Genomic DNA, 12,032 nt, shown 5'->3' with positions numbered 1-12,032 from the left:
ATATAATCTGCCCAGAAAACTTTGATCTGCAGTGCATCCCACAGCAGGGTGGGAAGTACCAAGAGGCTTCTGACCTTGCTCCATCTAAGGCATATGCTACCCTAAGTAGAATAAGAGAGTAGAAAATGAGAAAAACAAGGTTTGGAAATAAATAAATAAATAAATAAATAAATAAATAAATAAATAAATAAATATCACACACTTACTAGTGCCAGGGTTGCCACTAGAGCTGTACTGGTTTATGGGATGCTTTCTGGTGCCTTGAGCTCTGTTTATTATAAATGACCCCTACTAAAGATCTGACCCAACACTATGCCAAGTGAAATAAGTCAGAGAAAGACAAGTACCATGTGATTTCACTCCTATGTGGAATCTAATGAAAAAAATTTAACTAACAAACAAAATAGAACAGACTCATAAATAGAGAAGAGACTGACAGCTTTCAGAGGGAGTGGGTTGCAGGGTTTGGTGAAAAAGGTGAAGGTATTAAGCAAAAAATAAACAAACTAATAGACTCAGACAACAGTGTGGTGATTACCAGAGGGAAAGGGGTTGGGGATGAAGGGAGGTAGAATAAGGTAAAAAGGGAATAAGTGGTGATGAAAGGAGACTTGACTCGAGGTGGTGAGCACACAATACAATATACAGGTGATGTATTTTAGAATTGCAAACCTGAAACCTATATATTTGTATTAACCAGTGTCATCCCAATGAATTCAATAAAAAGAAAAATTAATTTAAAAAAAGTTCTGACCTAAAAAATTCTAATTTTCCTGACGTAAATATGTCCACAGACATAGTAGGACGGCCATATTTTATTGTCATGATTTCAATTGCTTTGCTTAAAAGGAGGATTTTATTTAAAAAATTGTTTCTTTTATCTTATATTTTAGTGTATTTGCTGGAAACAGGATGTGCAACAAAGGGTAAGTAGTTTTATTGTAAAAATGACTGAATGGTTTGACAAACTCAACCAAAGCAGATATGATCTAGACTAAAGGTAAATTATTAGTAAGACTAGAGTAACAAGGGACCAGATCAAAGAAAGGTGTGAAGTAGTCATGGAATAACAAACACAGGCCTAACCATTCATCAAGTCAGTACATTTGTATTGCTAGGCATACAGTAGCATCTCCGCCCACATGGCGTTGATTTATAAAATTACCCTACATGATGGAAATTGCCTTGGGGTTCAAGTGATGGTTCATCTATTCAGACAGTGACACAAAATTGCAATACTATGTGATAAATACTGTGGTTTTAAAAATACAACTGCTCTGGGAGACAGAAAAGTCACAATCTGACTGTGGCATCCTGGGAGGCTTCCAGAAGGAAAAAATAAGGGAGTTGCATCTCGCAGGATAAGATGGAGTGGAAGGAACAGGAAGCATAATGTTTTGAGGCTGGAGAGAGCAGAGGTGATTTAAACACCCTTGAGCTCTCAGCTGAAATCCCCGGACTCAATTATCCATGGCTTGATATCCATTAGCCCTGCTGAGCACATCCTCCTGTGTGCTCCCTCCACAGCACCTGCCACAACCTTGACGAGCTGAAACCGGCTGAAAGCATTTTCAAGGAGCTCTACGAGGACAGAGATACCTGCCACTTTTTATTAAATCCCCAGCATCTGGAATAGTGTCCAGCAAATAATAGATACTCAACAAATTTTTGTTTACTAAATGAACCAATGAATGAAATGCAAGCATCAGCTTACTGCTTTGGGACACTGGTTGAGTAAGTTTGAAGCATGTCTTAGGAGCTTATGAGCACTAGAACTTTGTTTGAAACAATTGTATGAACAAGTAATACAGTCCTTAATTGGTGTCCACGGTGTCCTCATGTATTTGAAAAATCATATAACTGTGTATTGTGTATGGTAGTTAAAGCAAAAATTAAAAATCCCTCCCCACTGAAAATTCTGAGAAAATGAAATATGGGTGTCAGTGAGTGGACAGCTACACATGTACAGTCTCTCAGAGAAATAAGTGCTCACACTGTGTTCTCACAAAGAGCAACTTCCAATCCTTTCTACAAAAAGAATTTTATTATCTTACTAGTGGCCCGGTGCACAAAATTTGTGCCCCTTGGGGGGCGGGGAGGCTGGGAGTTCCCTCAGCCCAGCCTGCACCCTCTCCAATCAGGGACCCCTTGGGGAATGTCTGACTGCCAGCGGTCGGACATCCCTCTCACAATCTGGGACTGCTGGGTCCTAACTGCTCACCTGCCTGCCTGATTGCCCCTAACCCCTCTGCCTGCCTGCCTGATCGCCCCTATCTGCTCTCCTCTAACAGCTTGATCTCACCTTCAACTGCTCTCTCCTGCCAGCCTAGTTGTCCCCAACTGCCCTCCCCTGCTGGCCTGATCTCGTCCAGTCTCTGTCTCTTTGTTTTTCTCAGCAGTTCTCCAGCTTCCCTGCCTCCCTGTCTCCCTCTCCCTCTTTCCTGGCTGGGAGAGGGCAGGGCCAGTGAGGGCCGCTCCACCCTCTGCCTGCCCTCCCTTCCATCCAGGCCTCTTCAGGCCCAGTCTTGTTTTGTTTCCTCATTCTGAGAGAGGCTCTGAGAGCAAGCTGGGAGGGAGGGCAAGAAAGGGAGAAAAGGCTGTGAGCTGGTGGGCACTGTGTGTCTGTGCATGTGTGCGGTTGTGAGTGTTTAAGTGCCGGCCCCGCCTTCCCCATCCCCATCTCCGCTGCCACAAGTCCCCACCCAGCCCCAGAGCCTGCTGCATGCACAGCCTGGGCATTAGGTTGGGCCTCCGGTCGTTGTGGATGTGACGGAACCAGGGTTTTTATATATTAGGATCTGCTATTGTAGGTATATTCCATATTCTCTAACCATTTAAAGAGTGTAAAACTATATGTAAGATCCATATTTTTTACCTCCCTAGATTACAACCATCCTTTTTTGTTTCCTTTTGTTTGTTTAGGTTTTTTTGTTTGGTTTTTGTTTTATTTTTTACTTTTTTATTTTAGTTAACCTTAACGGTTAAGGCAGTTCCTACTTTGGCCATGGCCTAGGTTTCCCGAAATTTTCTTTCTCCCAGAATGTCAATGATAAGGGATTAGATTAAAGATTAGACTAATTTCATTTTGTTGTATGACAGCATATAGGTTTTTCAGCAAATCTTATTAACTTTTTGAAGTTTTTTATGTGACATCACAAATATTTTCTGAGGTTCATTAAAATAACAGTTGAGGACAGTATATAAGTATAGTCCATCTTGAAAATAGATTTTATAAAATGTTGTGTCAGTTTGGCAAAAGTTGAATATTAGGACATCAACACAAAATGACTGAGACCAGACAAGTTTATAGGAAACTTAAAAAGAAAAATTTTAAATTAATATGATTAAAAGAAGGTATAACTATATTTGCAACCAAGGAGGAAAGGGTGAACAAACTTTTAGCCAGTGTCTCTCTTCAAAAGCAAGTTCGTAATCAGACATTTAATTTTTAAAAAGCAAGAAAAAGAAAAATTTTAAATTAATATGATTAAAAGAAGGTATAACTATATTTGCAACCAAGGAGGAAAGGGTGAACAAACTTTTAGCCAGTGTCTCTCTTCAAAAGCAAGTTCGTAATCAGACATTTAATTTTTAAAAAGCAAGACAGATATCTAATACCTGTGTGAACATATATCAGGAGAGTTACAAAACATTGTCCTATTTCTCTATGCTCTATAACTAACAGAATCATCTGATATAAATTACTGTCTATAATTTCACTTACCTATAGCTACCTTAGACTCTGTAAAAAAAGAAGAATCTCATCCTTCGTGTCAGTATGTAAGTAGCTGGAGGTTCTTGTGCTAAGTGAGGTAAGCCAGTCAGAGAAAGACAGATACCATATGATCGCATTAATATGTGAAATCTAATGAACAAAATGAACTGATGAACAAAATAGAACCAAAGGCATGGCTACATTGGAACAAACTAAGAGATGTCAGAGGAGAACAGGGTGGGAGGGACTGGATAAAAGAAGATGAAGAGATTAGTCAAAGAACATATATGCATAGCTCATAGTAACAGACAACAGTGTGTGTGTGTGTGTGTGTGTGTGTGTGTGTGTGTGTGATGAGGGCTGGGTGGAAGTAGGCAAAGGGGTGGGGGTAGAAGTGGAGGACATCTGTAATAGTGTCAACAATTAAAAAAATAAAATTAAAATTAAATATACATGAGCACCAAAAAAGAAAAAGAAAATATATTCACCAAGGTTAAAACCAATTTACTTGATCTATTTATCTTTAAATCAAAGTGCTACTATAAGTTATATACATAATGCAAGTAAACACTAACAATAAATACTAGAAAGGTATTTGATTGTTTAGGAGAATTACTGTTTTGGAAATTTTTGAGAAAATGTAATTATAAGAAAATTAGTGTTCTGTGTATGGAAAGCAGTAAGGAAAGACACTAACAATTTTACAGAACTATTAAATGCTAGGCACTTTGATATATTATCTCATTTATTTCTTCCAACAATACAAGATGAGATTATTGCTCTCCTTGAAGACAGGATTTGGACTTTGCAATTAATGAAAGAATAAAGTAGGGTTGGTCTCACTCCCTACATTTAGCTTTATCAGATCAAACAATTGCAATTAAAAAATATTTGAAATTACAAGGATAAATAATTAGTAATGCTTCACAAGTTGATAAGTTAGTTGCAATTAATGCTAAAAATTACTTATCTAACACACTCTAAGAAATAGAGATACAAATATTCTATTCGCTAAGACTTATCAGACTTTAAGTTAATTACACACAATATAAAGATATGCATCTCTCTAATTACCAATTACTAATCAGGCTCTCAAATGCTAATTAAAGTAGATGATAAAATCTTGAAAACTAATGGAATTTTTTTTCAGTTTCAACTTTGATTGTTAGCAGTTAGGCAAATTATTTTGTGAATTCAATTAAGCAACTATCAAATTCCATTTCAAGTCAGAGTATTTCAGTTCTATAAAAACCTTTAAAATGTCTTCTTACATATGCATAGGTTAACTTCACAAATACCATTTAGCTAAATACCATGGCTAGCAAAGATGATAAAAATAAAGGTATTTTATGTTACCCATAATTTATTTTCTTTTAATAACTATCTAAATTATTCAAATCAGATTAAGTAAAAATATAACATTTTGATAGGTGCTACAAAATCTTCAGAATGTTACCAGAAACACTGAGATGACATTCAAATACAATGGAGGATTTCAGACCTTGAGGTCTCTCAGGATAATCATCAAGGTGCTATATCTTTTTTAAAATATATATATGTTTATTGAGTTCAGAGAGAAAAGGAGAGGGAGAGAGAGCTAGAAATATCAATGATGAGAGAGAATCATTGATCAACTGCTTCCTGCATGCTCCACACTGGGGATCAAGCCTGCAGCCCAGACATATGCTCTGACCAGGAATTGAATCATGACCTCTTGGTTCAGAGGTTGACATTCAACTTCTGAGCAACACCGGCCAGGCTATGGTACCATATCTTTTTTTTTTATTTTTTTGGTACTATATCTTAAGAGTAGTTAAAGGAGATTTCAGTCTTAGTAGACTTGCAAAGAAACCCAAAAGGCAGGATGCTTATAGAAATTAGAAAGGCTTCTCAAAAATAAAAAAATAATTTAAGTCCATGAGTTAATAATGAAATGAAGAGAAAATAACAACTCATTGACAAGCTTGAAAGAATGTTAGAAAATTAATTCCTTATATTGAAATCTGGTAAATAAAGAAAAATATTTAAGTATTCTTCTGCCTTTCTTACATGATAAGTTCCTCAGGACAGTCAAATAGCTAGTAATAGTTATGTTCTGTTTAATGTACATCCCTGCTAATAAATAAAGCATAATAGAATTTTTAAATGTCATTTTGCAATGCCTTATGAATATATCTAGACAATAATTACCAATGACAGCAAAAGTGATAAAAATGGATGCCACATATTATGTGCCTCTTAATGAAAGTACACAACACTACATATGAACTAATCTAGCCAAAACATCAAGCCTGAACCTGATCAAGTTTCTATATGTAATTACTAATGTATGGGAAATAAAGAAAAGAATATATTAAATTAGTTTATGAAAATGCAATCAGCAAAATATAAACTATGAAAACCTCTTTAAACAAGTGACTAAATTTATTTAACAAATTAATTGCAAGAAGGAGAAAGAAGAGAGGGAAAATAAACAACAGATTCAAAAAGTTGCTCATTTTGCAAATCAGCTATTCAGCAAATTGACTCAGAGCAGGTATATAAAATATTCTGAAAATATTTTATGAAAGAAGAGATAGGTGAGAGGAAGGAAGAAGAAAAAATGAAAAAAGGAAGGGAACAAAACCCTTGATTTCACTCCATGTGTGACTCCATGGTTACACATCTATCCTAATATATAAAAACCCTGGGTCATAACAACCAGTAACAACAGAGACTTGACCAACCAGAAGTCAGTCCTGCAGTTAGCCCTGACTGCTGAGGGGGGATGCGAATCAGGCCAGAGAGAGGCCTGAAGAGAGAAGCAGGGACTGATCCGTTGCCTCTGTGGCAGCTTTTGATCAGCACTTACTTCTCTTTCTCTCCTAATCTGGCCAGCAGCCAAGCCTCCATTTCTCTCCAGGACTCCACCAGGGCTGCTGATCAGCCTTGCCTTTCTGATCAGGCCCCATTAATAGGCCCAGAGATGCTGACTGGCATAGGAACCGACCAATCAGAACCAAGTGTGGGTGCTGTGGGGAGGGCCCTTGGGGGTGAGATCAGGCTGGCAGGGGAGGGTAGTTAGGGGTGATAGGCAGGCAGGCAGGGGCAGCTAAGGGTGATCAGGCAGGCAGGCAGGCAGGTGAGCAGTTAGGAGCCAGTGGTCCCAGATTGCAAGAAGGATGCCCAACTGCCTGTTTAGGCCCTATCCCACAGAGATCAGGCCTAAACTGGCAGTCAAGCATCCCCCAAGGGGTCCCCAATTGGAGAGGGTGCAAGCTGAGGGAACCCCCCCCCCGCCCCCATGAATGATTTCATGCACCAGGCCTCTAGTATATATATGAAAACCTAAGTGACCAAACAACCACATTACCGAATGACCAGTCGCTATGATGTGCACTGATCACTAGGGAGCAGACACTCCGCACAAGAGCTGCCTCCTAGTGGTCAGTGCGCTTCCACAGCCAACCTCCCAGGGCCAGCCAACATCCCACACCCCCTCCCTCCATCAGCTAATCTCCTGGGGCCCCTCCTCCCGACTGACCAACCTCCCACAGCCTCTTTTGGCCCTGATCACCAGCCTGGCCGAGGGACCCCAGCAGTGCATGAATTCATGCACTGGGCCACTAGTCAAGTATAAATCCAAAAACCCTCAAAATGTGGATAATTGTTTCCTTGCCTTCATCACATGGTAGTAAGTGGCACAATGTTACCTGGGAAAGAACAAGTAAGAAGGGGAAACAGGACTATTTTTTTGCCATAGACATTTTAATTTTGTATCTGAATTTTGAACTAAGAAAGCTAAAGCCTAAAATGTTCAATGGTTGGTTCATGATAATAATGTTAAAAGAGTTGTACCCTTATCTATAGCCAATAACCTTAAAGCTCCATGTCAGCTGCATAATGGAAAGAGATATTGAGCATCTCCAGCTGACAACATGTGATCCACTAATTCCTGATTATACTAGACTTCATTTTTAAGTGTTTTCTCTGGTGAAACAAAACAACCCCCATGAAAGATAACTCAGATATAACCCAAGATAATGATATTTGGTAATGTAGTACATGAGTATTCCCTCACTGAAGTTGTAGTATTTCCCCAATACAAACGCTCCTAAAAATATCAAGGAATTTACTGTCAATTTTAAAGGAGTAATTTAGTACTTTGCTCTTAATAAGTGAAAAATTCCACATAGCTCAACATATAATCAACTAATTCATCCAGAGTCAAATTCCATCTGGCAAAATAGGGTAGATTATGATATTTTAAAACATTATCAGGACTAAAATATCCTTGCATCTTTAGCAGAGTAATTGTTTTTTACCAATCCTGGATGATTATTTAAATATGTCAATAAATGCTCAGTAAATATTGATGATGGGGGAGGGGAGTGTTAAGAGAAATAAAACAATCACATAGAACCAGCACATTTTAAATCATCATTACAAGGTAACAGTTTATAAAGAGTTGTAGTAATTCTTACTATTATTTCAATGTATTATGATACAAAATAAATACTTGTTGGATTCTCTAAATTACATAAAGCAATTTATATCATATATTTTGCTTTTTTTTTGGTTATTTCCAGGTTTGGGAGGGGGCCATTTTCAGAAGAACACATACCAATGATTTATGGTTGACATAAACTCAAACTCAAGTACTCACATTAAGCAAGTGGATTATGTGCCAAAACTCTGCATGTAAGTCAATTGTTTTGAACTCAGACAACAATTAATTCTGGAAGCAACACCATAAATGCGGTGTTGGTTGAAAAAAGATCAACACCTCCAGCTCCTATTTAGATTATAGCATCACATGCCCGGAGCCGGTCCATCCTTGCTATTTCAAGGGACCTGGCATATATGGCATGCTGTTCTTGATATGTTTGCTCGCCTTCTTGGCGCTGTGTGTTTTGACCAGGGTCGCCTCTCCAAGAAAGGTTGTTTCCCCAGGTGGGGATTTTCCCCTGAAGTTAGGGAGGGGATAAAACCCCTTAACTGGGTGCCAGGCGGGTAGTTGATCGCTTTAGCTGCAAACAATCATGCTTAAGCTACATAATCTTTACTCCCTGGAATGAAGATAAGAAACGCCCTAACCTTTGGAATGGAGATTGATGGGATTGGAATCAACTGGTATAAATACAGATGTAACAAGACAACAGGAGACAGAACTTAGAAGACAGAACCTAGACACAGAACCTAGACACAGAACCTAGACACAGAACCTAGAGACAGAACATGGCAAAAGAACCTGGCTGGAGAACCTGGAGAACCTAGCAAGAGAACATGGACACAGACCTTGGCTGGAGATCCTGACCAGAACTTGGCTAGAGATCCTGGCTACGCTGCTGATCAACTGAACACTGCCTCTGTGTCATTCCTTCTTCGCCGACTCCATCCACACCTTTGGGGACCCCTGGACCTGCTGGGGTTGGACCCCAGCAATCACACTAACCTAAGCATTAGTTCAGAGTGCTGGGTCCCGGAAACGAAGGTTGGGCCATTTTCTTCTGTTTCTGGATTATGGGAAAACCCTGGGACCAGCTTTGAAATATGCTGAGGTTCTGCAGAAATAAAACCCACAGAACTCAAGGTCCCTCTCAAAGTCCCTCCTTGACACTTTCCCTGCTCCATTTAGACTTGCAGATTTCTACTCTGAATCCCAGAGCTTGACTAGTACTGTTACTATGGTGCTTTTTCTTTCTCCCTCTTGTTATAAATGTTTGTATAGTGATCATGCTCTCCCTTCCCCACTAGGATCCTTCCACCAACACACACACACACACACACACACACACACACACACACACTGCAAAACTCCTAAAGTGAAAGGTTTGTGTTTTAACTAATTTTTCCCATAATAACCTTGACAGCAAGGACAACTGGACAAATACAGCAAGTGTAATTACTTTCTATATTACCTGTTTATATATTGACTATATTTAGTGCCCATTTTTTATTAATATCACATTTAGGTTAATGTTGCCTACCTACTTTATATTTTATAACTTCTCCCTGCTTAAACCCTGCCCCAATCACTAATTTAGAATTCCACCAAGATTAGATGTTGAGTAAATTTATATTACACTGATACCAGCTTCTGTTGCAAAAAAAAAAAAAAAATGTGGCTGCTCAAAAGATTAAACACAAGGCAAGTACCTGTTTCTTAAAGTAAAAGTCTGAGAAGGCTTTCCAAAGCTCAGGCTAATCCTCTGACTTTCTTTTTCAGTTTCCTGGAGGTGGCAGATACACTCAGGGCATAAAGTCCAGAGCGCGTGAGACAAATTAACTAAAGCTAACAGCGGTTGGCTACAGGTGGGAGAATGTAAGAAGTAAATGAGTTAGATGGCTCTTGGGGAGGTTGACTGGGTGTTGTATTGCCATTTGGCCACAAGGGGGAGCCAGCCACTTAGGTAAGCGGCCACAACCCGCCAAAAGTGCCACGCTGTGCTGCGGTGCCCCGAAATCCCTGAAAGGGCATATCCATTGACAGACTGAGGTCCCTTTAGGGAACACTTCAAAACAAATCAAGGGGGAAAAATCAAGGAAAACCAGAGTTCCTAGACAGTTCTGTGTTTTCTAAGTTTTTCAGCTTGGTTTGGGTTATAACTGTCATTATCTGTTTTCTAGATATTTGAGCCAAGAAGACTGAATTAATGATAAAAACAGACAGATTTGGGGAGGTGGGGGCTTCACCTGGTCAGGCCACTGGGCTGAGACAAGACCTGGATTTGAGTCCTGACTGGGCCACTACACTCAGTCCAGATATTCAGATAACACTGTATTGTATCGGGCAAGGATTTCTTCTAGCGCCTCACTATCATTAACAAACTTCATTTAGAATGACATTGAATTAAATCGGATGGCTAATGCAAACGATAGCACCTACACAGGGGAGCCGAGGTTCTCTAGCAAAAAAGAAAAACAGAAGATACTAAAAAAAAAAAGCTGAAGAGGATGCCTGTTTCCAGATACTGACATGGGAACAGTGTGCTGGTCCTTTGGATAACCCCCCTCGAGCCTACAGTCACGGCCATGGGTCACTATTTCCCCCATAGCGGGTGCTGCAGTGGATTATTCGCCCCCTCTTCAAGTCTTTTAGTGGTAAAAACTCTCTTTCTTGGGAGAATAATCATCTAATTAGGGAAGCTAAAAGAAATATGAAATTATATAATAATTTTATTTAAATTTAAGAACCTATACTAGTCACTGCCTTGATAAGAGTTTGTAGATTAGCCTTAACTGGTTTGGCTCAGTGGATAGAGAATCGGCCTGAGGACTGAAGGGTCCCAGGTTCAATTCTGGTCAAGGGCATGTACCTTGATTGCAGACACATCCCCAGTAGGGGGTGTGCAGGAGACAGCTGATCAATGTTTCTCTCTCATCGATGTTCCTAACTCTTTATCCCTCTTTTTCTCCCTTCCTCTCTGTAAAAATCAATAAAATATATTTTTTAAAAAAGAGTTTATAGATTAAATATAGAATAAACCAAAGATGAGTGACGGCTTTTCCATGATTTCAGGGAAAGGAACTGGTCCAGAGCAATCTCTCTGTGTTCTAAAAAGAGGTACCAGTTTGCAATTTTAATCATTATTGTTATCTTAGTGAAATGACAAAGTTTATTTAAAAATCATGCAGCCCAAGCCCCAAACAAGGACATGACTTAAACACAAACTAACCAAAGAAAAGTGAACATAGACTCATTGAATTTTTTTTACCTAATGACCAGCTCACCCTCACAAAATGCCTTTGTATGATGGGCTATAATTTGGATTCCTGACCCTTTCATGAACCACGAGACAAAGATATCCTAACTCTTGAAAAATAAATATCTACCTCCAACTGCCCAGCATTTAGGTCTCAGTAACCATCTTGCCCAAGAGCAGAGGGCTCGTTTCCACCTACCAGCCCAAGGGCTGCAGCCATCATCACTCGCCTGTTTGCTCCACCTGCAAGGCACAGCCGCAGGAGGCACGCACAGAACCCAGTCCTGGAAAATACTCCACACTCCCCACAGAGGCAAGGCAACTAATATTGCGCGGTTTTTTTAATATTGTGTTTTGTTTTATTTTTTTATTTTTTTCTACACTGGTCTTTATAACTGTGGATGTTTTTATAGAAATGTCGTTGCTTTTATCTTCTTAATTAATTCCCCATTGCTTAAGACAGCGGTTCTCAACCTGTGGGTCGCGACCCCTTTGGGAGTTGAATGACCCTTTCACAGGGGTCGCCTAAGACCATCGGAAAACTCATATATAATTACATATTGTTTTTGTGATTAATCACTATGCTTTAATTATGTTCAATTTGTAACAATGAAAATACATCCTGCATATCA

At 39.2% G+C, this 12,032-nt stretch overlaps 1 protein-coding gene across 1 annotated transcript in view; it reads right to left on the bottom strand.

Annotated features, from left to right (window-relative positions):
* Positions 1–12,032, bottom strand: part of IL26 (interleukin 26) — a 16,120-nt gene that overhangs the window by 3,020 nt on the left and 1,068 nt on the right. The window lies entirely within an intron of this gene.

The sequence above is a fragment of the Myotis davidii genome, unplaced genomic scaffold (assembly GCF_000327345.1).
Source record: "Myotis davidii unplaced genomic scaffold, ASM32734v1 scaffold982, whole genome shotgun sequence".
Lineage (NCBI taxonomy): Eukaryota > Metazoa > Chordata > Mammalia > Chiroptera > Vespertilionidae > Myotis > Myotis davidii.
This window is presented reverse-complemented; position numbering and strand designations above follow the sequence as displayed.